The following is a 26267-nucleotide window of genomic DNA, read 5'->3' as shown; positions in this document are numbered from 1 at the left end:
GCTTGAGCACAGCTGAAAAGGCGGACTTGTCCTCCATAAAACAAAGTGCAGCGTTAGTTTGAAGTAAGAACACAATCGAGAAGGGTTTCAGCTTTGTTTTGTTCTCCTCAGGAGACGTTCAACTTCACCACACACACACACACACACACACAAAAAAAAACTTGCTAGCTTCGCTGACCGCTAAACAACAACATAGACAACAGAAATAGATCTCGGAATGGGGACGAGACTTCTTACAACACTTCTTGAAACGCCAACCTAGGCTTGAAACTCAAAACGTTTCAATTCCTGGTTATGGAAAAAAATTGTTATGCCAAGACTGCTGCGCTTTTCGGTGTTGTCACCCACATTTTTTTTTTTTTTTGGAGACCGCGAGAACAATCTGAAGGATTGTTCTGCTTTAATAACGCCGACATCGGGTTCATTTCCCCTGCCACGCGTACCTTAAAGCTCGGAACCACAGGTGCCCTTTCATGTAATCCATTTCCTTCTATTTGCATACATCCATAATGCATGACATGATGGCATTCCCCGGGCCCCGGCATCTTGACTAGCTATTATTAGCATGCCGGACGCCGGCGGCGGCACCGCCCGTCCGCTCGTCGCGGTTTTAAATTACACGAGACCAAGGGGGCCTAGGTGTCCTCTTCGGTCTGCCGCCGCCCACATCAGTCCGGTTTATTCCAGACGGGCTCGCGGCGGGGCAGCGGGCTAATCCCAGTTGATTCGGTGGAGAGAGCGAGAGAACGAGAGACAGAGGAGTGGGATTGACTGTCAATCACAGGACTGACAAGGTTCAGGCCATTGGACCCACGAGAAACAGTGAAAGTCTGGCGACGTTCTCTCGATTACAGTAACAAGCCACTTGGCCTGTTCGCTTTACAGGAGATACAGTGAAGAAAATATGTATTTGAACGCCCTGCTATATTGCAAGTTCTCCCACTTAGAAATCGCGGAGGGGTCTGAAATTTTCATCGTAGGTGCATGACCACTGTGAGAGAGATCATCTAAAAAGAAAAATCCAGAAATCACAATGTATGATACAGCTGCAAATAAGTATTTGAACACCTGAGAAAACCAATGTTAATATTTGGTACAGTAGGGTTAGTTTGCAATTACACAGGTCAAACGTTTCCTGTAGTTGTTCACCAGGATTGCACACACTGCAAGAGGGATTCTGGCCCACTCCCCCACACATATCTTCTCTCGATCAGAGAGATTTCTGGGCTCTGGCTGAGAAACACTGACTTTCAGCTCCCTCCAAAGATTTTCTATTGGGTTTAGGTCTGGAGACTGACCAGAACCTTGATATGCTTCTTACGGAGCCACGCCTTAATTTTCCTGGCTATGTGCTTCGGGTCATTGTCATGTTGAAAGACCCGGCCACGACCCATCTTCAATTCTCTGACTGAGGGAAAGAGGTTGTTCCCCAAAATCTCACAAGACATGGCCGTGGTCATCCTCTCCTTAATACAGTGCAGTCGTCCTGTCCCATGTGCAGAAAAACACCCCCAAAGCATGATGCGACCACCCCCTTGCTTCACAGTAGGGATGGTGTTCTTGGGTTGGAACTCATCATTCGTCTTCCTCCTGTCTCGACGGTACGGAGGGAGGACCCAAATGCAGGACTCTGGAGACGCAAAGGTAGTTCGGGAAAAGTGTTTATTCGGTCCAAAGTCGTGGATCAGGCAGACAGTCAAGTGGGGCAGCAGGAATCAGGACGTCGGGCGTAGAGAGCAAGTCTGCGGGGAGGCAGGGCTCGGTACACGGAAGATCGATCAAAGAAGGCAGGAGTATCAAAGACATCAAGCTTACGGGGTCAGTCGGAGGACAGACGGAGGTCGGTACAGCAGGGTTGACAATCAAGTGTACAGGAGTGCAGGAACGGGGCATGAGTTGCGACGATCTGGCCAAGACCAGTTGTCCCCTGGGTCCGATACAACTGGTCCGATAAATACTGGAGTTGATCAGCCAGGATGAGGCGCACGTGTGCACCTCCTAATCAGCGCTGGTTTGCTGGGACCCGCCCAGCCAGGGCTGAACCGGCAGGAACATGACACCTCCTAACACGCTGAGGGGAATTATGACCAAAAAGTTCCATTTTGGTCTCATCTGACCACAAAACCTTCTCCCATTACTCCTCTGAATCATCCAAACGGTCATTGCAAACTTAAGACGGGCCTTGACATGTGCTGGTTTAAGCAGGGGAACCTTCAAACCATGACGTCTTAGTGTATTACCAACAGTCACCTTGGAAACGGTGGTCCCAGCTCTTTTCAAGTCATTGACCAAGTCCTGTGGTGTAGTCCTGGGCTGATTCCCCACCTTTCTAAGGATCATTGAGACCCCACGAGGTGATAACTTGCATGGGGCTCCACTCCGATTGAGATTGACCGTCGTGTTTAGCTTCATACATTTTCTAACGATTGCTCCAACAGTGGACCTTTTTTCACCAAGCTGCTTGGCAATTTCTCCGTAGCCCTTTCCAGCCGTATTGCACAATTTTGTCTCCGGTGTCTTTGGACAGCTCTTTGGTCTTGGCCATGTTACAAGTTTGAGTCTTACTGATTGTATGGGGCGGAGAGGTGTCGTCATGCAGCTAACGACCTCACGCAGGTGCATCTGATTCAGGATAAAACATGGTGTGGTTTAAAGGCGGACTAACAGGTCTTTGAGAGTCAGAATTCTAGCGGATAGACAGGTGTTCAAATACTTATTTCCAGCTGTATCACAAATCGTTCATACATCATATCATACATTGTGATTTGTGGATTTTTCTTTTTAGATGATCTCCCTCACAGTGGACATGCACCTACGATGAAAATTTCAGACCCCTCCATGATTTCTAAGTGGGAGAACTTGCAACATAGCAGGGTGTTCAAATACTTATTTTCTTCACTCTATGTCATCCAAAGGTTAGAGTAAGCTTTTTTAGTGCACACACTTCCAACAACAGTCCTACTTTGCAAGTGTGCGGACATGAAACATCAGCACCGCGGTCCATAAGGACCGAAGAGTGTGTGTGCGGCTATCTTTAAACAGACAGTCGTCGCGAATGCGCCGCGTCCACATGAGGGTGCACGCAGGCGGCGGTGGCAGCCATTAGCCGAAGGCCAGGTCCGCGTGGGTGTGCGGGTCAGAGTTCCCATCCAGTCTGGAGGGTCTGTGTGTGATGTCGCTGTAAACGGAGTGACTGATGGAGCCGGCGGGTACGGGCGGCCATTAGCCACGCGAGTAATTGCAAACTCTGCCGCCGCCGCCGCTCCCGCGTGCGCGGTCGGTTGAATGACGGCCGGTATCGCTAAGGAGGACAGCTAACCATTACCTGGCCGGGAACTGGAACGTCTGCTGATGGCTGCACAGGCCCAATTGGGCTGGAAAATGGTTCATCATACAGACAATGAGCAGCGCCCATTTAGCCGCCCCTTTGCTCGCAGTGTCTATTGCGCTTCAAGTTGTCACATATTTGTGCATTTTCACGCAGTGCTGGGAGCAGTGGTGGGAAATTAATGGAAATGTACTTGAGCATTTATTTTTCCGGCTTCTTGCTCCTTTCTTCTTACATTCGATAACTCATCAGCGCAGCGCACTTCACAGGTTTTTTTGTTGCGTGACCAAGGTTGTAAACCAATGGACCATATACTCGTTAACATTTCCATTTTATCCAAAGCGGCGCCACAGATGATTCAGGAGAGCTAGCTATCTACCGCTAACTACCGCTAGCGCTAAACGGACCGCGGCCACAATGTGGTGAGGGATCCTTAACCATGACAATCCTCTCGAGGGATTTGTTTTCGAGAAGAAGCAGGAAGTGACGTACAGGGCAGTAGCGCATCCAAGCGGTCTCGTCTATATTAGTTTATACTAAATTTTCCTGCTGGAAGGTAGCTCGTTGTTCCTTCGTGTTAGCCAAAATGCTAGCTCGTTGTATTGCTAGATATTGCTCGAACACCCGAGAGGATGGATTAATTCTTCATACTTTTCAAAAAGACTCTGTTCGTCGTGAAAAATTGATTGCACGGGTGCAAAGGACGAGAGTTTCGTGGGTTCAAGAGGACGGGTCAGTGTGTATCCAAGTACTAAAAAAATATAATAGTTTGGGGCGGACCACGTAATCCGTCTCTCATAACGTAACAAAACATCCGCGTACGTATGACAGGGGTGCTAAATTTGTCTATGTGCGCGTCGGACGGCTCGGGCATTCTCTTCTGACAATTACAGCGTGTCCCGTGGCCTGTCCAGAGTTATATATTACTCGTACATCACTACATGCACAATGATTATTATTATTAATGATTGTCGTACAAACAGTTTTTGAAAAACAATACAAACACAAACCTAACAAATATAAATACAGATCATTCCTAACATTTTGAGCATATGGACAGCAGCAAATTGGTGGTGCGCATTGTACATTGGTAGAAGGGTTTTTCCTGATGTTTTTTAGGTCAACTTTGGGGGTGCGCATTATACTCGAGAAATTACGGTATTATGTATTTTTCATTACAATATCTATTTTAGAATGTTTATAGGGATGACACTTGACCTTTAAAGTAAGCCATTTTAAACCAAAAAGGATCGTTTCGCTAACTGAAGCGTGACACCCGGAATGCAGTCGTCTTCTCTGATGTGGTGACAAAAATCGGAGATTCATAGATCATTTCAAATCATCAAATTGGATTTTATTTGTGAACAATGGCATGTCAATTTCAAAATAGTAAAAGGAGTAACGATTTGATTGTGATTCCACCAGTCATTTGCTACAGTTATTAGAAAGCCCACCCTACAAAAAATAAAACCAAAAGTGTTTGAGGTTTTTTTTTAATGCAATAAATTAAAGTGATAACAGCCATATTATGTAATAAGCAGTAATATAAAGTGCAGGTGAGAAAGAACAAATGCCAGTGAGTTTTGTAATATACTCTGTCTATAATCTATCTGTTCACATATTCATGGCCACATAGATGCCTTTTGTTAGCTGGTCTATGGCGTTTCCTCATTACGCGTTGACATTAAAATGGTGGACTTTGAATTTGTGTAGATATTTTGAATACACAATGTTTTATAGTAACATTGAACTGGGTGTGTCCATAAAAGTTTGATGGACTTTTGTTGAAGAAATTTTTACTTTGCCAAACTGCCACAATACGATGATCATATTTGCAAGTTTTGACCCCCCCCCAAAAAAAAAAAAAAAAAAAAAAAAAAAAAAATCTGTATAACGCAGGGGTGTCAAACTCATTTTTGTCGCAGGCCGCATTGTAGTTACGATTCCCCGAGAAGGCTGTTATGACTGTGAACCTATGAAAATCTTTTCGCCTCATCAAATTTACACATGAAATTTATGAACTAATTTTGGAATCAGTAATGGATTTTTCCAACTGTCGTTCATGTTTGGTAACACAAAAACGCTTGCAATATCTCAACTTTATCACTTATGATATGACCATTTGAAATTTTGTGACAGATTATCACAAAAACCACGCAAGTTGATGTACATAATTTGACCTTCGCGGGCCACATGAAATCGTGTGGCGGGCCAGATCCAGCCCCCTGGCCTTAACTTTGACACCTGTGGTATAATGGCATCTGGTGCATGGAAAAAAATACGGTGGATTTATGAAATGTCAGCAGTGTTGTGTTTGTGTGTTGGCCTGTACTTCTACTTAAGTACAACGCGAGTACTTTTGGCCACCGCTGCGACCGAGTGTATGTACAATATTTTCATACAGCGCCGTGAGTGAAGGTTGTTGGGTTCAGAGGCAGGCTGCGGAGCATCGTGGGGGCAGGCGCGGCTGCTAATTGGTGGTCTTCGGCGACTTTGTCTAACCGTGGGCTAGTCTCAGCGCGGCGGGGTGGGAATTGACTGCAGTAAATACGCCGCAAAAACCAGGCGACCGTCTCAAAGTTTTACAGGCTGTTTCATCATGCCGCTCGGTCTCGTTTGGAGGCTGCGTGGAAAGAGAGAAAAACGCTTGTTTTCGGAGAGTTTAACTGGCCCAAAGTTTAGTGGAAATTGTTTTGAGTTTGTTTTTTATTTTTTTTTTTGTATTCCTGGTGGCAAATAACTGCTGGTGACGACACCGACTACTCAGTGGACGAGAAAAATAGTTTAGGGTTGGGGTCATGTTAATTTTGGGCTTACGTTCATAGGATTAGTGTAAATATTAGGTATTTGTATTCATATTCAGGATATCCTTGCGTCAACACTTGTTACCGTAGACAACAAATTGGCCAGTTTTGTACAGTCGTGATGTCCTATTCGGTTCCTTCAAGCTTTTGTGAGCCCAAATCGCTGAACTGCAGTAGCAGGATCTTATCGGGGGGCCTGAGCTCGGCTCACCTCCGCTCGGATTCACTTGGACGTACAGTTTCTTTATCTCAAGGCAGGACCGAACTGACGGAGACGTTCCCCTCCCGCTCTAATCGCTGACTCGATAGCCGCAGGTTATTGTCGGCCATTTGCTGCTTTTGTCTGCACTCGTCAGTTTAACCCTTTAGAAAGAAACAGAGTAGTAATAGGCTGTAATAATAAAAAAAAAATGTAAAGAATTACATGATTTGTGTATCGTGATTACTTCATTGTGTAGCTTCTTCTGGTGTGTGTACCTTGGCCTCCAGGATGTGGTAAAACACATCCATGTGGTTAAACTGTAAAAACAAACAAAAGACAATCATGAATGCTTGGTTAGCCGCAGTGATATTAATATAGCTTATTTTGTAGATGATGATGATGAAAACTGTAAATATTATTTGGAGTTCACCTTTGGGTGTTAGCATTTAGCTACTTGCATGTTCATAAAAGGTAAAGCGTTGTTTTTCTAATTTAGGTTTACTTCACAGTAAGATTCAACTGGTAGTGGTGTTAAAGAGCTTCAAGCTCTTTTGTGAGGAATATTTCACTTTTCCAATCAGCTGAGTGACATCGGAAAACTTGGCAATCGGGTCACTTGTAGGTCATCCTTTTAGGGCATCATCAAAATACATGTACAGCAATCTACAAACCTCAGCTTACATTTAAGGCAGGTCTCCATTCGCGTAATTGTGGAGTCTGATTTATTTGGTGACTTCAGGAGCGTATTTCCCGCAAAACCTTCAAATACTTGGGGTCAACAATCCAGAGCAATGGTGAGTGTGGTAAGGAAGTGAAGAAACGGGTCCAAGCGGGGTGGAACAGTTGGCGGAAGGTGTCTGGTGTTCTATGTGACAGAAGAGTCTCCGCGAGGATGAAGGGCAAAGTTCATAAAACAGTGGTGAGGCCGGCCATGATGTACGGATTAGAGGGCACTGAAGAAACAACAGGAAGCAGAACTGGAGATGGCAGAAATGAAGATGTTGAAGTTCTCTCTAGGAGTGAGCAGGTTGGATAGGATTAGAAATGAGCTCATTAGAGGGACAGCCAAAGTTGGATAGTTTGGAGTGAGTATATTGGTAGAAGGGTGCTGAGGATGCAGCCCCCAGGCAAAAGAGTGAGATGAAGACCAAAGAAAAGGTTGACGGATGTTGTGATGGAGGACATGAGAGTGGGTGTGAGAGAGGAAGATGCATGTGATAGGCTGAGATGGAAAAAGATGACACGCTGTGGCGACCCCTAACGGGACAAGCCGAAAGGAAAATAAGAAGATTTCCCGCAAAAATTTTGGTCAAAGTTAATGTTTGTTGGAATTTGTTGGGGTTTAGGGTTATCTTAAGAGTTTGGGGTTAGTTTAGGGTACTGTTAGGTTTAGCATGAAGGTTCGGCTAATGTTATGGTAAAGCTTGGGTTAGCATAGCTTGGGTAATGTTAGGATTACAATTTTAAGGTTTATAGTTTAGGGTTTAGGGTAGGGTTGATGGTCAGTCCATATTTTCATGACAAATACTAACAGAAAACAAACAAAACAACACTTTGTACAAAGCTACTGTATGACTAAGGTACAATGACGTTATTAGGTGTACATCCTCCGGCAATTTATGAAGAATAAAATCCGTCTCATTATTTTATTTATTGCTGCGTTTAGTTTAATGATGGTGCCATTTCCATTTCCTTTGAAGAATGGTCCACATCTAACAAATCATCCGAGTTTATGTAAACTTATGAGCTCAAACGGAGGTTGGGCCATTTTTAGCGCAAGGCTGCTCATCGGCGGTAGCTCATTTGCTTTTTGCCACGTCACGCTCGTGTTTCAATTCTCGCTCGTCTTTGGGTGGGCCCCGAACACCACCCGCTGTGACCAAGCGGTCAAGACAATTCGTACACCGACACTGGGGCCACGCTGATAAACAAAGCAATCAGCGAGCCTCTGCGGGCGGACCAGGACCGAGGGGGAACAGGAGGCGAGGAAGACAGAGTGTAGGATTATCAAAGAGCGGCGAGGCCTGTGTATCAAAAGGCGAAGCGGCGGTACATCAAAGAGCAACATGACCCGGGGGGGAGGAGGCGAGGCTGGAGGGGCGCCGGTAGGTGGGCAGGTTCGCCGAGTGAGGGTTCATCCGGGTGCCGAGTGGGAGCAGGAGTCCGGCGACGCGATTTTTGAGAATGAAAGTGCTAAAGAGCTTTAGTAAGGGGGAAGGTTTCGTTTTAAATTACGGTGGCAAGCAGCGGTTATGGCTTCAAATTAAGATTGGGGTTTCAAATTAGGGTATTAAATCTGGGTTATTTACGATTTGAAATTAAGGATCTGACGAAATGTTTGCATTTCCAAGTTTCAAGCTTTGGTGTTTAAATAAAGGCTCGGTTTAAATTTCGGTTTCAAGATAAAAGGTGAGGGTTCCAGGTCACACTAAGGGTTTCAAGCAAGCGTTAAGGTTTTTAACTGCAATTAGGGTTTTCCATTACATTTTCACGACAGGGTTAGGTTTCAAGTGAAACTTTGAAATTAGGATTTCGGGCAAATGTTAGGGTTTCAAAATAGGCCTTGAAGCCAAAGTTGGTATCGAAATTTTGGGCTCAGGTCAGGGTTTTAAGCATAAATTAGGGTTTTAAATTAAGGTTGAGACTGGATTATGGTTTTAAACGTTTAAAAGTTTCTGCACCTTGATTCCGGTTTAAAATTGGGGTTTTTTAAGAAAAGATTAGGGTTTGAAATTAAGGGATCAGAAATGGTTCGAGTTAAAATTGGTCTTTTAAATCTGAGTTGGGGTTCGAAGAAAAATTTTGGATTTTCAAACCCTGGGTTAAGGATTGCAATTTAGGGTTCAAACTAACATTTCAAGCAAATCTTAGGGGATCAAATAAAACGAGTTTTAAATGAGGTGACAATTGCAAATAAGGGTTTTAAGATCAGGTTTTGGGTTCCAAGTTAGGGTTTTAAGATTAGAGTTTTACATCAGGGTTTAAAGTAAAGATTGGGATTGGAATTTGGTCTTAAAAGCGATGTTAGGTTTGAAATTTTGGCTTTCGAACGAGGCTCGTGAGCCCGAGTTAAGGTTTGGAAACGAGGCGTTCGAGTTCAGCTTTCAACTGCGATTTCAGATTCAGCTTTGGAAGCAAAGGTCAAGGTTCACAAGCGAAAGCCAGACGGACAAATGGGATGTTTCGAGCCGTGATTAGCGTTTCAAACGAACGCCAGATGGCGAGATGAGAAATTGTATTACGGATAAGCAACTCCGCTGACAGCTCTTATTTAGTCCAGAGGAAGTTGGTGATGTTTTTTTTTTTTTTTTTTTTTTTGGGGCACCCAGCGTGCCAAAGGAGCGCATGTGCGTGTCTACGCATGGGCACAGCAGGACCGCACGTACGCCAACTTTCTCCCGGGGGGCTGTTGTTTGTTTCCTTGCTGTCACATCCGATACGAGCAAATACTCCAAAGGGATGCAGACAGACACCTCGTTGATGACGCTCAACTTCTGAGGTCACACAGCCTCCGCGGGGGAGATGCAGGAAACAAAAACAAAAAAATTGTTTCGATGTTATGCTAAGCAGCTGATTATCTTACTTTCTGCATGTCCGCCGCTTCCCGTACGCCCCGTTCGGTTAATACGGCGGCGGAACGCGGGAGGTGAAAAGAGGATTTGCGTCCATTGTCACGTGAGGTGACAGATGCCCACGCGCTCCCCCGCGATGCTCTTTTGGGAATCTTTCCGCTCGGCGTTGAGCATAGAGATGAGGAGGTCGGGCTAATAACCGTTTTAAGACCCGCCGCCACGCTTGCGGAATGACAGTCGGCTCCGCTGGTGATTGGGTTTATTAATAATAACTCGAACGACACGTGTCGCCGGCCGGCCGGGTGTGGGTTTCAATAACCCGGTTGGGGGGGGGGGGGGTACGGAATACGATGTCAAAGCCAGGAACAGAGTTTCAAATTAACGTTTCAAGACAAGGTCTTGAGTTTGAAGCCGGAGTTATTTTCTCAAGCAATGGTTAAGAAGGTTTGGAACTGAGTTTTCTCCCCTTCTTTGATGTGAAGGGACAGCAATTCCGGACACCGACCTGATGTTTTTTCTTAAATTTCTATCCCTTTTGTGAAAAATGTAATGTATTTTGATGCAACAAAACGATAAGTTGCTTTATTCAATTAATCATCAAATATTCTGATCGATTCACCCGATGATCAATTAGTTGTCGCTTAATCTTAGCAATAGCAAACGTCGAGGCTTCAAATTTGGATCTCCAGCAGAATCAAAGGTTTGATATGCAGGTTTCAAGCCAAGTTTAAAGTTTCGGGTCCAAGCTTTTGTTCGTGTTAAGCAGCCGATTATTCATATTAGTCCACCGCAATTGATTACCACGGCGTCGAAATATGTATTTCCATCAGTTCGCACGTGGGTGACAGATGCCCACGCGCTTCCTCCGGATGCTGTTTTGGGAATCTCTCCAGGAGTTGCTGGGCATACAAATGAGGATGTCGGGGCTAATAGCGTTTTATGACCCGCTACGCTTGCAGAATGACAATCGGCGCCACTGTTGACTGAATGAGGAAGGCTGATTATTCACGACAGTAGCTACACGGCGCAGCCACGCTGCCCAGAAGACGTCGCTGATGTGTTTACGGGAGGATTATTGATGACAGAGGAGACTGCTAAAGCTTAATGCTACTAATGGTGAGGGATGTGGAGGTCATAAATCATAAAGCCCCCCCAAAACGCTTTTCATATGTCACAAGGTCTGTGCAGAATTCACTAAATCAAATAAAAGCCTTCCAAAGACCCTTTAATACTCGAGCAATTCAATTTAAAAGCACCACATCACATTCAAAACCTGCAAAAAGAATACAAATAAAGAAACTCAGTAGGTTGAAAATTCGGGTTTTCAAGAAACTGTTAGTTGTTTAAATTAGATTTTGGTTTTGTTAAATTTCGAGACAGAAATGCGCCAGGGTTGCAAAGCGGGATTACGGCTTCAAGACAGGTTTAAAGTTTAAAAGTCAGAGTTTCGAACAAAAATCAAAGTTAAATTTTTTTCCAGCTAAAATTTACATCTTAAATTAGCACTTTAAGTAAAAGTTAAGGTTTTATGGATAGGTTTCAAGACCATTTCAACTTCAAACCTGGAGTTCGACCAAGTGAGAGTTTCAAAGCCTCAATTGGCATTAGGGTTAGGGTTACAGGGAGCAGGCGGAGGAACAATTAGAAAGATGGAGGTACGCACTGGAAAGAAGAGGAATGAAGATTAGCTGAAGTAAAACAGAATATACGTGCGTGAATGAGAGGGGCGGAGGAGGAAGAGTGAAGCTCCAGGGAGAAAAGATGGCGAGGGTGGATGACTTCAAATACTTGGCGTCAACAATCCAGAGCAATGGAGAGTGTGGTGAGGAAGTGAAGAAATGGGTCCAAGCGGGGTGGAACCGTTGGCGGAAGGTGTCTGGTGTTCTATGTGACAGAAGAGTCTCCGCTAGGATGAAGGGCAAAGTCTATAAAACAGCGGTGAGGCCGGCCATGATGTACGGATTAGAGACGGTGGCTCTGAAGAGACAACAGGAAGCAGAACTTGAGGAACCAGAAATGAAGATGTTGAGGTTCTCGCTTGGATATGATTAGAAATGAGCTCATCAGAGGGACAGCCAAAGTTGGTTGTTTTGGAGACAAGGTTCGAGAGAGCAGACTTCGATGGTTTGGACATGTTCAGAGGCGAGAGAGTGAGGAAATTGGTAGGAGGATGGTAAGGATGGAGCTACCAGGGAAGAGAGGGGAGAGGGAGACCAAAGAAATGGTTGATGGATGTGGTGAAGGGAGGACATGAAGACTTGTGGGTGTTAGAGAGGAAGATGCACGAGATAGGCTTAGATGGAAAAAGATGACACGCTGTGGCGACTCCGAAAGGACAAGCCGAAAGAAAAACACATTACCGGTAGTCCTACATTTGTGTCTCAAGCCAGGGTTAAGGTTTTTGAATTTTGGTTTCAAGATAAAGCTGTGATTTCAAATTTGAGTTTCGAGACAGGGTTACGGTTTTAAAACAGGGAGAAGGTTTTCAAATTTGGCTTTCAAGCTATGGCAACTGTTTCAAAACAGGATTTCAAACCAGACAATTAAGGTTTCCAACCAATCTTCGTTTTCCAAGCAAATGTTAGTGTTCCAAATTAGATTTGAAAAACAGATTTAGGGTTTTAAATGCTGGTTTCCAGACACGATAAGGATTCGTCTACAGTCCATACTTCCTTGCCCATATAAGGGAGACAGTTACCCATAAGTTGCTACTGAGGTTGGAGTTGAACCCAGTCTCAGTGACAATATAACGCAATACAAATGCTAGTGTAGTACGGCAGAGTCAAAATAAGATCTAATAAAATAGCTGAAAATAGAATCCAATCAAGCATCCAAAATGCTTTTTTTCTCTTCTCTTGTTCAACACGTCAAATAAAGTCAGCGGTTCAAGTCGTCAAGCCGCCCGCCCCCCATTTTCTCTGCTCTCTCTTCAATTCACTCTTTTCCCCTTTTAGCATCTCCGTCGTTTCCGAATACACCGTCCCGCTCGCCCCGGGAAATAAAAACTTGTCTCACCCGTGCGTCCGACAGGAGTACACGAGGTAAACTGTGACAAATCTACTTCCTGTCTGCCGGCCCCGTGCGGTACCGGAGCACGAAAGCAGCTGATTAATTTATTATTTATCCCCCCTCCCGGCTTCGAATCACATCTGAAGATGAATGAGATGCGCTTGTGCCGGCGACTGGACTCATCTAAATAGCAGATGAGTCCGGTGCTTGGAGGAGACAGATGTTTTTTTTTTTCTGTCGCTGCCCTGTCGTTTGCTCAGCCACACACACGGTAAAAAAAAAAAAAAAACATTTCCATCATCGCCAGCGCTTGTAAATGTGATAAGTATTCCCCTCCAAAATAAATCACGAACGTCGTGACTTCAGAGCGGCTCGGAGCATTTTTTTTGGGCCACGGACGTGATGCGACTTGATCGGATTTTCTTTATTTAGCTCATCGAGATGACGTAAATGTTTTGTTGCGTACAGCTTCGGTCATTAAATGTGGATACTGTCGTCAAGATGGATGCGTCATTCATCGTCAACTGAAAAATGAATCGTTGAGGACCCAACCGTCAAGCAAAAAAAGCAACTCGCTAAGTGTCTGACCACAAATTCAACTGACTGACTGTTTAACTGATCAATTTGCAAAAACACGAACTAATTAACTGACCAAATGTTTGAACAATTGATGAACTGCCAGATCAACTACCTGAAACTAAACTACTCACGGATTGGGACAATTTGACTGACCAACCAATCAAATAACTGACAAACAAACAACAGTACAGCCTCGGTTCTCGAACGTCCCCATTCTCGAACAAATCGGTTTTCGAATGAAAATTTCCTGATTTTTCTGCTTCTGTTTGAGTGAAAATCGGTACCCGAACACCCCCGACAAAACCCGGAAATAACAGAACGCGCTCTGCCAGATCAGCTGAACCACGACACGCTTTGTTGTGAATTCCGACCCCATCGAAAAAACCTGGAAATAACAGAACGCACGCGGCCTCACCAGTTGACCCAACCACGACGCGCTTTGTTATTGTCAATTTGAACGAACCCCCGGAAAAAACATAACTCGCACGGCGGTTGATTCGGTTTTCGAACCACCTTCTAGAACGGATTGTGGTCCAGAACAGAGGCTCTACTGTACAGGACAGGGGTTGCCCAGACTTTTTTACCCCAAGATCTACTTCTCAAGCATCCAGCCTCTCGTGATCAACATAACTCACGCGGCGGTGGATTCGGTCTTCGAACCGCCTTCTAGAGCGGATTGTGGTCGACGACCGAGGCTCTACTGCAACTATGGAGTTTACTGGCTGACCAACCGATTAATTGCCCAGATGACCAATCAACTGACTGACTGATAACCCGCCCAACAAATTAACTCATCGACTCAAACAACTATCACACTGACTGGAATGCTTACTGAATTTACAACTGACAAACTAATTAACTGATCAATAATCTGAAATAATTAGTTGATCAACTAACAGGAAAACTAGCTACCTGATAGACTAATGGAACGTCCAAGTAAAAAACAAGGCTTTACACGACCAGGATTTCTGGGGCCGATCACCGACCAGCAAGTTTTAAATAATTGATAACTGATCACCGACGGAACAATGAGGCTATTTAAATGAGCTGTTCATTTATATATTTGCGTACTTAATTGTTCAAAAAATATATCAATCTATCCATATTCTGATATTTAAAATAATGTATCTTTGTTCATCTAGGTATGCCAGAGAGGCAGAGTGACAGAGAAGTGGCCTTCTATTAGATGGCAGTAAGTACATACAGCAATTACAGATACATAAATACAGGAATTCACATATGTATTAACTTTTTGTGACATTTTTCTTTGTAGGTGTGCTGTAAGATTTTTCAATTGTACAATATGTGCCTTGGCTCCAAAAAGGTTGTCATTCGCCGTTCTAGTCAATGGATAGGGTTCCGATTACGCCATCTTGTGTGTCAAAGAGGTCAGACAACACAGGTGACAGGTGAAGCAGGAAGTTTTTTTTCCTATCGCTAATTCATCCGATTGGTCTAAGGACCGTGGCGACGTCATTGGAAACCTAACCATATCGCGTGTTCAACAGAACGGCAGCATGTTTACACACAACCAAAGCGCTAGCACTAGCCTGCTAAGTTACGCAACGATTTGTTGCCTGGTTGCAGACCGTATCATTTTAAAAGTACGCGAACATACCTCAAGCAAACCCGAGACAAATTCTTTTTCTGTCCTGAGCACCGGTGACGAACAACAACCCCCCGTCCCCCACATTTTCTTATTATAATACATTTGCCAAGGTAACGAGTGGATCTGTTCACATTTAAGTTAAATAGATAAAGCCCAATGAGTGTAAAAAACAGGATGTGGTGTTATCAAAATACAAAATTTTCTTTCAGTAGCCTGACAGTGCAACCGTTGAGCAGCAAATGTGTCTTGTGGTCTGAGCCACGGCTAATTGAGCCACCAAATGACAAACAAAAGGAACCTGGCCGACCAATCAATCAACCAGCTGACTGATTTAATGACAAACAAAAACACACACACACACAAACACGCGTACATCAAACTGCAATCCCTTTTCGTACGGTTCAGCCATTTCCGACGTCAACCTTGTTAGCCAGAAACCGTTGAGCAAACCCCGCGACGCCCCGTCAACACTTCCCCGGCGCCCCGGAGCTGCTCACAAATCACCTCAAGCGGCTCCTGTCCTCTCGCGTGTCCAATCCACAAACAACCCACATACTGACATATTCCAGCCGCCGTGTAGCGCAATTCCTCTGTGCCCCTACAGAGGGCACTGCTGCATTTTCTCCCAAAGTGGTGTGCATGAGAAGACTGTACAATCTGTGCTAGTGTTTGTGGTTGCGAGCAGCCAGGTGGAGTCTGCCGAGGAGGACTTTGGTCAAAGGTTTCGGGGCGCAGTGTTGTGATCACACACTTGCCAAAGGCCTTGGGAGCGGAGGAAAGGGGGGGGGGGTCAGCACAGGAAAGCGAAGAGGGAGAGGGAGAAGATACACTTCACCTCGCAGTGAAATAGTCCAAAGCAAGTCGAGGTATCATATACTTCCCTACCTCGGCTCCTATGCACATCAGCAAAAGCGAGTGTCCATCACCTGCTCAGTTAGCGCCACACGGGAAAAATATACATCATTGATCTAAATCAGGGGTCAGGAACCGTTTCGACTGAGAGAGCCATAAATGCCAAATATTTTAAAGCGTAATTTCAAAAGAGCCATGCAATATTTAAAACACTAACTTCCATAATTGGATGTCCCGACACGATCAGGTTTACGGTTAGACCCTTCTGCGCCTCTGGACCTCGACTACTACGCAAAAACTACGGCAACCCCACTAGGGCAAACCTTCTCTGCACGACAGAAATCTAATGAACAGTATGTCGTTATGAGGGCTCCGCGAACCATGTGCAACCACCATAAGAGCCAGATATGGCTCGCGAGCCATAGGTTCCTGACCCCTGGTCTAATACATTACTTGGTCCAACTTCTTTTCCTTTCGGGTTGTCCTGATTAGGGGTCGCCACAGCGCGTCATCTTTTTCCATCTTAGCCTATCTTGTGCATCTTTCTCTTGAACACCCACAGTCTTCATGTCCTCCCTCACCAGATCCATCAACCTTTTCTTCGGTCTTCCTCTCGCTCGTTTGCCTGGCAGGTCCGTCCTCAGCACCCTTCTACCAACATACTCACTCTCTCGTCTCTGGACATGTCCAAACCATCGAAGTCTGTTCTCTCGAACCTTGTCTCCAAAGGATCCAATGTTGGCTGTCCCTCTAATGAGCTCATTTCTAATCCTATCCAACCTGCTCACTCCGAACGAGAACCTCAACATCTTCATTTCGGCCACCTCCAGTTCTGCTTCCTGCTGTTTCTTCAGTGCCACCGTCTCTAATCCGTACATCATGGCCGACTTCACCGCTGTTTTATAGACTTTGCCCTTCACCCTAGCGGAGACTCTTCTGTCACATAGAACACCAGACACCTTCCGCCAACTGTTCCACCCTATTTGGACCCATTTCTTCACTTCCTTACCACACTCACCATTGCTCTGTATTGTTGACCAAGTATTTGAAGTCATCCACCCTCGCCATCTCTTCTCCCTTTCGCTTCACTCCTCCTCCTCCTCCGCCCCTCTCATTCAACCACATATATTCTGTTTTACTTCAGCTAATCTTCATTCGTCTTTTTTCCAGTGTGGGGGATCCAGTCTAGCCTCATCTGTCAACCTGTCAATTACTACCCCAAACAGGAAGGGGCTCAAGGTGGATCCCTGATGCAGTCCTATTGCCACCTGAAATTCTTCTGACAATCTGTCCAACTACAGGATTTAAACATCTTTGTTAGACTTAACTTTAAATCAAACCCGTGATTACACTTTTTCCCCATCAATAATCAAGAAGGGTGGTAGTACTAAGATAAATCATCAATGTAGTAGTGGTTGTCGTGGTAGTAGAAGGAAGTTGTAGAAGTATGCAGGGAGGAGATTGAACTTTCCTGCCTTGAAACACAATAGTGGAGAAACCAGTGGGGCCCTGGCCCCCACTTAGCTCTGTCCCTGGCGGTAGAAGTAGTAGTAAGTGGTAAGAAGAACAGTTGTAACATTATTATTACATTATTATTACATTAATATAGTGGTAGTAGGAGTCTTAGTAATAGCCATGATTATAGTGACAGGATTAGTATTGGTTGTCATAGCGGTACACTAATGGTACTTGTGAGCAAAGCGATGCTGCAGAAAGTCGCAGTGCTATAATTAATGTCAACTGTAAGTGAGATTTGTATTATTTACCACATTGTACACGTGACATTTGTGAATTCCTTTGATGTGGTGCAGACGTCAATATTTTTAAATGTATGCAGACAGGCAAGCGTTTTGCTTTCCAGACGGCAGCCTCACGGGGTCACGCCAAGTGTCGAAAGGGTTGTCGGCGCTCCGCATTCGGCATTATACTGCACCCTTGACAGCGCACCCGTAGAAGTCAACACGAACGTGTATAGAAACTGCGCTCGGAGAAAAGTGAACTTTTTAATCCCCGCGTCGGTCCTTAAAAATGAATACGAACCGAGACCAACACTTGAGCTGGAGAAATTATTATCCTGTACTTATTTCCACAACTGTGGCGGTAATGGTAGCAACACTTGTAGTACGACAGCAGAAGGAAGAGTTTGGTAGTATTGTACGAAAACATAGAAAGTGGATGTGAATGTCTACACACCCCTGTCGAAACGCAAGGTTTTTGTGATGTCACTCCAAACTTTGAGGAATGTGATTAAATCCGATGAATATTAGCATTAGCCCTTGAGGTCCTTGCGGAGGATGTGCGTCTCGGTGGGGTCAGCCTTCCCTGACAGCGTCCAATAAAAGTACGCCTTCCTCTTTAATTAGCGTCTTTTGTGATTATGCAGATTCGTCAACAAGTCTCCCCGAAGAGGCGCCGTCTCCCGTCTTCTCGACACGTGTTGAACATCCCGCGGAGGTCGAGGCGTCACCTTTGTCAGCCGCAATCAGCGCCTTTCGCCGGAGAAGACCGCAATTACCGCAACATTTAACCCTCGGTGGGCGCACTCACGAGCGGATAATTTATAATTTTTTGTTTTTTTCTTGAAGACTTCTCGCCATTTGGATAGTGACACACATCTGAGGAGAGCGCGAGAGACTGGCATAGTGGTGCCATAATGGACCTGACTACTTGTTAGTCCACCTCACTCCTCCGTTGGCATTCTAACGCCAGCTGAGCACGTGTATAATGTACGAGAGCGCCGTCTCGACGGAAAAAACCTGCTCGCGGCGTTGGAGCGCGACGTGTCCACCCTTCTGAATGTGAGAAACGTGCTCGACGGCGAGGATCGCTGCAACCTCGCGTGGCTCCACAACGCTGACTTTAAGATACCGTGCTGAATCTTCAACACATCTCATATGTACATTTTGCTCATTGTACTGGATGAATCACTAGCGTAGCATATTCACATTGAATTGCTACGTAGCTGTATTGTCGCACATTTACATTTAATGGCATATATGCTTTTAATGTGCCATTTACATCACACTTAAAGGAATATACACCTCTAAGTACCATATTATATTATTTGCAATGTATGCATCCCTAAACATATTTAACCTAACAATTCAAATCTTAAAAGGTCCAGATCAAGATCAGATCCGCGCCATATTCACGTCATATATTGTACATCGGTCATGTGGTGCTTTTCCCACTCACATTTGATAAATGTACGGGTGTGGTCAGTCATGCTCGCAGATAAAGTTGCGGGTGTGATAAAGGATGGAATCACAAGACCTTAAAATAACTTACTGGATTAATATAACTGTAAATTAAAAATAAAATAAATACATTAAATTAAAAAAAAATTTCAAAAACTCAGAAATGATAATTCCCAATTCAAACTGATATTAGTAGAACATGATATAAAATGGTATTTACAATTTTTCGTCAATAAAAATTATTGATCTGACAAACTATCTGAAGAAAAGTTAAATGCACGAACAGTCTAGACCCGCAATGTTTTGAAAATTCTGAAAGTTTAGTTCAGCATAATCGGAGTTAGTGGCAACAAACTAGCGATACATTGTAGCAAACGTTCCTGTCGCCAATTGTGATGTATATTTATAATCTATCATAATTTATGGCGCTATCTATTGTCAATCCATTGAAAGCGAGCAGTAGATCTATATATCTTCCTAAAGCATGTAGAGGGGAAAAGTTTTCAACTTCAAGATAACGCGTACCACGTGGAAAAATGACCAGTCGCATTTAGATATATGGACAGACTGGTCTAACATTAGAACTTAGATCAAGTCATAGTAAATCACAATCTCATACTTATTATAGTTAGATACTGAAACATTATCTGTGTTATATCCCAGAAATGTTTTCAATTTAACTGGCTTATGATGCTGATGACATTCAACGTAAATGCGCTCGCAGTACGTGAAGCAGTTGCGAACATGCGCTTTTGGCCTAACTTCCGAACATGCTCGGAACTGTGAACTTGCATTTCCTGTTTCCGGGTGAATACGGATTGTTTAGGAGCAGGCTTGTCTTGTTGACAACCTCCATGAAATAAACACGTAAATTAATGTCAAGACTGCACAAAATAAGTGACGTCTTTCAATACCTATTTTTTCTACTCGTAACAAATTTTACGCGGGTGATTTTTCGTGCTCGACAGTGCAGATTTGCGAGGGCGCACGATCGCGGTCGCGCTCGTTAAATGCGAGTGACTGCAGTGGGTTACGCTATATACTTATCATGCACCATATTGATCAAAATTTAATGCTTCATATGCCGTTAATGTACCTCATTCACATTTCATGTCCGTTTACATATTGTTGTATACACCGCTATTATACCATATGTACATATTTTACCGCTTTACACCTCTACTCAGCATATTTAATGCTCATGTACATCTAATATGCCGTACCGTCTTGAAATTATATGACACAAAGTACTCCACTCAACATCTTCCCAAAAAACTCAAAGCCAGCTATTGATTTTCAAGCCAGCCGTCCTAAGCAAACTTTTTTTTTTTTTTTTTTAAATTTTTGTCCTTGAGCACGGCCGCACTCTAAAATCTGCCAGGCCAGCTTTTTCCCAACGCCCACGGCTCGGCGTACCGGGCGAACGGTAACGTCAGCGCAACCCGCCACCGCCCTTACGAGACCCCCCCCCCCGTCGGTGAAAGGATGAGCGGAGACATGGTGGGATAATCCTCATTGTGCTCATCTGAGTTTGCCTGTGGGATGGCTGGTTGTGAAAGATCGCATTGAAGGAAAAATACTGAGGTTATTTCCACTGATTTTGTCGAAAATAGGAACCCCCCCGGCCCCCCCTCCTAAAAAAAAATAAGATAAGACTGTGTAAATTCTAGCCACAATACAGATATTTTCACATGAAATGTAAATGTGGCCACAAAATGAGTACGACGTGAGGACGCCATACAGATTTTTGGGTTCAATTATTATTCCCATAAAAATAAAAAAAGTGGTTGATTTCCCCCCCCTCGAGATAAATAGATGGTTATACATGTCAATCATAGTCAACTGAGTCAGGACACACCTGCCACCATGAAAATATACAGTATATGATTAACCTCAAAGTTCAGATAGTCTAGTAGGCCTTTTTTTTTTTAATTATTTTTATTTTTCCTTCCCCTCTTGAAAATGTGTTATTTTTGCCTTCAATTGAATATTACATTTTAATTCACATTAATGGTGGAAAATATTTTTAAGATACATATCTTACTCAGCAATTAAACAGAGGTGTTTACACTTTTTATATTCATTGTATGTTAAAAAAATATTTGAGAGCAAATAATAGATTATGAAATTAAAAGGACATTTGTTGGGAGGAAAAAAAGCGAGAATAGAGTCATGTTTCCAATTTTATGAGTAATCAAGAATTTGATTTTTTTTATGAGAATGTAGTTAGATAATTGCTTTGTAAAATGCTTGTTCACGGTAATGACATTAAATCCCCAAATTAGTGTATTGTTGTCACAATTGAGAATTTTAAGGCCACAAAATCTTCTTGTCCTACTGCCAGCAATGTGCAAAAGTGTATTTTATGAAACGGGCCCAAACACACCACATTCGCAGGTCCGAATTCCAAAACAAACTTTTCATTCCTCAACTCCTCGAAGTTGGAGAGGTGAGGCAAAATTCGATCTTTGCACAAGACCCAGCTGCGTCGCCACTCAGCAATTTTTCTCCAGATGAGGGGGCGTGTACCAACCATGGACCGGGCGTGTACTTCAGTACAGTATTGTGTTCGTTTTACGTAAACATGCAAAAATCCAATCCGGTAGTTTTGGGAGCCGTTTTAACAATGTCGAAAAAAAACCCAAAACAATCCGATTGCATGTGATTTTTAATAGATTTGAAAAATTCTTGAATTTAAACCATTGTTGCGCTGAACCTTCATTTTTTTTTCTTTTTTAAATCCCAGTTTGTTTCTTTTTGCGGGGGTCAACAAAGATGATACCGACTGGCTGAAAGTGTCATTATTTCTTAATATCAAAATCACTGTACCAGGAAAAAAAAAAAAAAAATCCTAAAATGTGAGGAAAACCACAAGGTACATAACAAAACCAAAAAAAATATATAACAATCCAGGAGAAGTAACTGCAAGCATATAAATCACAGTGGCAAATCCCATCTGATTTTACGGCAGTCATATAATTTTAAATAACTCCTTGGAAAAAAAAAAAAAAAAGCAGCCAAAATGGAGTTAGCCCCCTCTAGTTGTCAGTGGCCTAATTAATCACGTTGCAACATTTCGAGCAGACGGCATGTTTTCCAACAGCCAAGCGGAAGCACGCCGTAATCCTTCATTAGTGCTAAAAACACACAATTAGCAAACGGAGGCTTTATTAGACGAACAATTCGGGGGGTCGTACGGGGGGCATCGGGAGCGTCACCGCCCCGCAAGATGGCATCCTTCTGCCAGTACAAAGCGACGACGACAACAGCACAATCCGGGTTGTAACAAGAGAGTTTCGCGTGGGACGTGCCATCTTAAAATAAAATATTTACACTTGACTTCAGATACAAGGCATTTTAAATACATTAAATTCATGTTAATAGCACTGGTAAAAACTAAAATGCCATCTAATATTGAATGTAAAAAAAAAAGTTATGTCTGTTATTAAAATACATGTAATGTATTTAATACAATAAAATTATCCATCATGAAAATGGATCAAATATACTGAGATTGATCTGATTTTCATACATTGTTAATCATAATTTCTCTTATCTAGTGGTAATGCGCATTCCCCCCCCAAAGGAAGATTGCAGGTTGATGAAGCCAAAATTTAAAAAAAAATTAAAAACACGATCTGAAAATAAGATCACTAAAATAAACAAATCATTTTTTTTAAATATTGAGATCACATTCATTTTAGTATTTAAATGATGAAATAAAACAATCCCAATAAATATGTTGTATGATTTGTGGCTTTGACGTGTACTCAAATCAAATATGTAATATTACATGAAACTATTAATAAAAGAAACCATGTAGAATAAATACATAAAATATATAATACATTAAAAAAAGAAATAAAAAAAATACAACTCAATGAAATGAACCAAAAATGTAAATTTATTGAAAACCCCAAATAAAATAAGAAATTCTAATAAGATTGTCAGGCGAGCTTGAGTTTCGCAACGTATTTGCTGGCATTTTGAAAGCGGCAGTAGCGTTCGTCGCACACGAGGTGCAGCGCATTTGCTTTTTGGCCCCACGACGCCGTCGCCTGCAGGAAAGAAAGGAAAAAAAAAAAAAATGTGTTTTGGAGGGTTTGGCATTTAAAGCCGACTGAAGGCTGCGGGGGGTCCTGCGGGATGATTATTGTTTCAAGAGGTTGCGGTTTGTGGGGGGGACTTGTTGACTGAGGTCTTCCCAGAGGAACTGATGTTAAAAAAAAAAAAAAAAAAAAAGTTTTTTTTGTTGCCAATCCTTTCCGCCAGTGCAGCATCTTGCTGAAAATCAATAACGACCAAGAACAACAAAAATGCACATGATTTCGTCTCCCCGTCGGGGGAAATGTCTCATTCCCATTTTCTCGTCCCCACAGGTGAAAAGTCACAAAAAGATGGACGATGCACGAGGAGATAAAACCTGTTGCGCCCCGTTCCTAGGTTGTCCACAAGATGGCGCTTCATTCCCCCCTTTGAAGCATGCGGCTCTGGCCATGCAAACATTTTTTTCACGACATTTGAACCTATCCAGCCATTTTCCAAGCCGCTTATCCTCGCAAGGGTCCCGAGAGTGCCGGAGCCTATCACAGCTAGCGTCGGGCGAAAGACGGACGACGCCCTGAGCGGGGTCGCTAGTTGGTCGCAGAGTGGAAATACTGGTTTTGAAAGATCACCTTAAGGACATGAGACTTTTTGGCTAGGTTGCTGGAATGATAAAACTTATACATTATACTGTAAAATCTGTTTTTGTGGTCACGTTTTTCCGTCTTCCACATCGGCATAATTGAGAAATTAAACTAATTGAAACTGTCTTTTAAATTCTCCCATTCTCTCTTCGTCAACATGACAATTTAACGCCGGTGAACAGAAAGACAAGGCTTTGAAATTACAGATTTCATTAGTACAAAAACCTCGTATGAAAAGCACCATCAAAGAGAAAAAGCATTGCGCAAGCAAAGATGCCTGACGAGTCTTGTCTGACGACACAACTGCTGTCTGAAATCCTCAAAATACATTCTCAGTGAGCCGGCACGGAGAAACGACCGGTTAGAGCGTCTGCCTCATGATTCTGAGGACTAAGGTTCAAATCCCGGTCCCGCCTGTGTGGACTTTGCAAGTTCTGCCCGTTCCTGTTTGGGTTTTCTCCAGGGCACTCCGGTCTCCTCATTCATTCATTGGAGACTTGAAATTGCCCCTCGGTGCGATAGTGAGTTATCTCACTGTCTCTATGCGGTTTGCCTGGCAACCAGTTCAAGGTGTACCCCGCCTCCTACCGATTATAGCTGGGGTAGGCTCCAGCACTCCCACGACCCTCGTGAGGATAAGCGGCTAAGAAAGTGGACGGATTCTTACTGGTTTCAAAGCATGCAGCAACTGGTGAGCCCTTTCAACCTTGTCTCCTGAAAAAGAACTATTTCCACTTACTCTGTAAACAGAGTAAGCGACTACGGGTTCAAACGCCTCCAAATGGGCGCTACCGAACAATCCCAACCCAAATTGGCAGACATTCCTCCTAGTGATCTCAAACGGTTACAATTAATCGGTTATAACCGGTTTTTGATTGTTTAAAACCGAAACCGTATTCGGACTTTCGAAATCGGTTAAAATTTCCAATCATTTCTTCCGGTTCCGGTATTCCACATTGCGCTATTTTTTCAATATCATTTCCACTTTTTTCAAGAATGTTAACATTAAAACATTTTTACAAAAAAAAAAAGAACAAAAATTGAACTTACACGAGTGCCACATTCAACAAGCATGTTTGTCAATATTGTATACAAACTACCCCATTACCGCAGAGCAAATTAACGATCGATGGTGTAGCGCCGGAGAAAAGGTGTCGGATTGTCGGACACAGGAACAAAACTTGTTTTATTGGCAGACATCAAAACACGACTCGCATCACGGCGGGAACCCTGTGAACTCGTCACTCCGGAAGAGCAACAACAAAAACACTCCGTGCGGAACCCCGCACCCCAACTCGATCCCGCGGGTGAATTATGTAAACACCACAACGGTCCCGATTTTAAAACCGGTTAATCGTTTTTTTGCTACAGGTTAAAACAGATTATGAAAGTAAGCGTTTTTTTGCGATCCCTAATTCCTCCTTCTTATTTTCCTTTCGGCTTGTCCCGTGAGGGGTCGCCACAGCGTGTCATCTTTTTTCATCTAAGCCTATCTCGTGCATCCTCCACTGTCCTCATGTCCTCCCTCACCACATCCATCAACCTTTTCTTTGGTCTCCCTCTCCCTCTCTTCCCTGGTACCTCCATCCTTACCATTCTCCTACCAATTTCCTCACTCTCTCACCTCTGGACATGTCCAAACCATCGAAGTCTGCTCTCTCGAACCTTGTCTCCAAAACATCCAATTTTGGCTGTCCCTCTATTGAGCTCTTTTCTAATCCTATCCGTCCTGTTCACTCCGAGCGAGACCCTCAACATCTTCATTTCTGCCACCTCCAGTTCTTCTTCCTGTTATTTCTTCAGCGCCACCGTCTCTAATTTGAACATCTTGGCCGACCTCGCCGCTGTTTAATAAACTTTGCCCTTCATCCTAGCGGAGACTCTTCTGCCACAATAACGCACCAGACACCTGCTTGGACCTGTTTCTTCAGTTCCTGACCACACTCACCATTGCTCTGGATTGTTAACCCCAAGTATTTAAAGTCAAACTGGCAGACACTTTCTTACAATGCTATCATTTTTGTTTGTCTTAAGTTTGTTGTCACATTCGTCTGCCAGTTATTATCGTCATTATTATATGTTATACATCACTCGTGCACTCATTGTAGTAGTCTCACCATGCTGGACCATTTGCACATCTGTTGTTGTCGCACCTGAGTAGCGTTTGCACCGCTTGCACCGTCGGTCGACTCGGGACAATCTGCACCATTTGCACAATCGACATTGTCCCAGATTATCGCGGTACTCGTCACTTTAAACCGCATACAGTCCTTGAAATGTTGGCGTCCTTTGCACAATGGTCACTGCACTGGACTTTTACTCTATTAGGCATTCAAACTGCTCGAATCACATCCTTTTGAACACTTGTCAAAAACAAACAAAAAAAAAACGTGACTGTTATCGCATGTCTTGACTGCTTCTTGTCGT

The 26267-nt window shown here is 43.5% G+C and overlaps 1 long non-coding RNA gene across 2 annotated transcripts in view; it reads right to left on the bottom strand.

Moving 5' to 3' along the window:
- The window catches only part of LOC133509090 (uncharacterized), a 73704-nt gene that overhangs the window by 16484 nt on the left and 30953 nt on the right, over nucleotides 1-26267 (bottom strand). The window contains exons 2-3 of one of the 2 annotated variants that reach the window (XR_009797223.1): nucleotides 6579-6651; nucleotides 6344-6495 (exon numbers count right to left, since the gene is read on the bottom strand). This is a non-coding gene — a long non-coding RNA (uncharacterized LOC133509090). Of the gene's footprint in view, nucleotides 1-4626; nucleotides 6496-6578; nucleotides 6652-26267 lie in introns of those variants that run through there. The other variant, XR_009797222.1, reaches the window with a different exon arrangement.

Source organism: Syngnathoides biaculeatus, chromosome 11 (assembly GCF_019802595.1).
Source record: "Syngnathoides biaculeatus isolate LvHL_M chromosome 11, ASM1980259v1, whole genome shotgun sequence".
Classification (NCBI taxonomy): Eukaryota; Metazoa; Chordata; class Actinopteri; order Syngnathiformes; family Syngnathidae; genus Syngnathoides; species Syngnathoides biaculeatus.
This window is presented reverse-complemented; position numbering and strand designations above follow the sequence as displayed.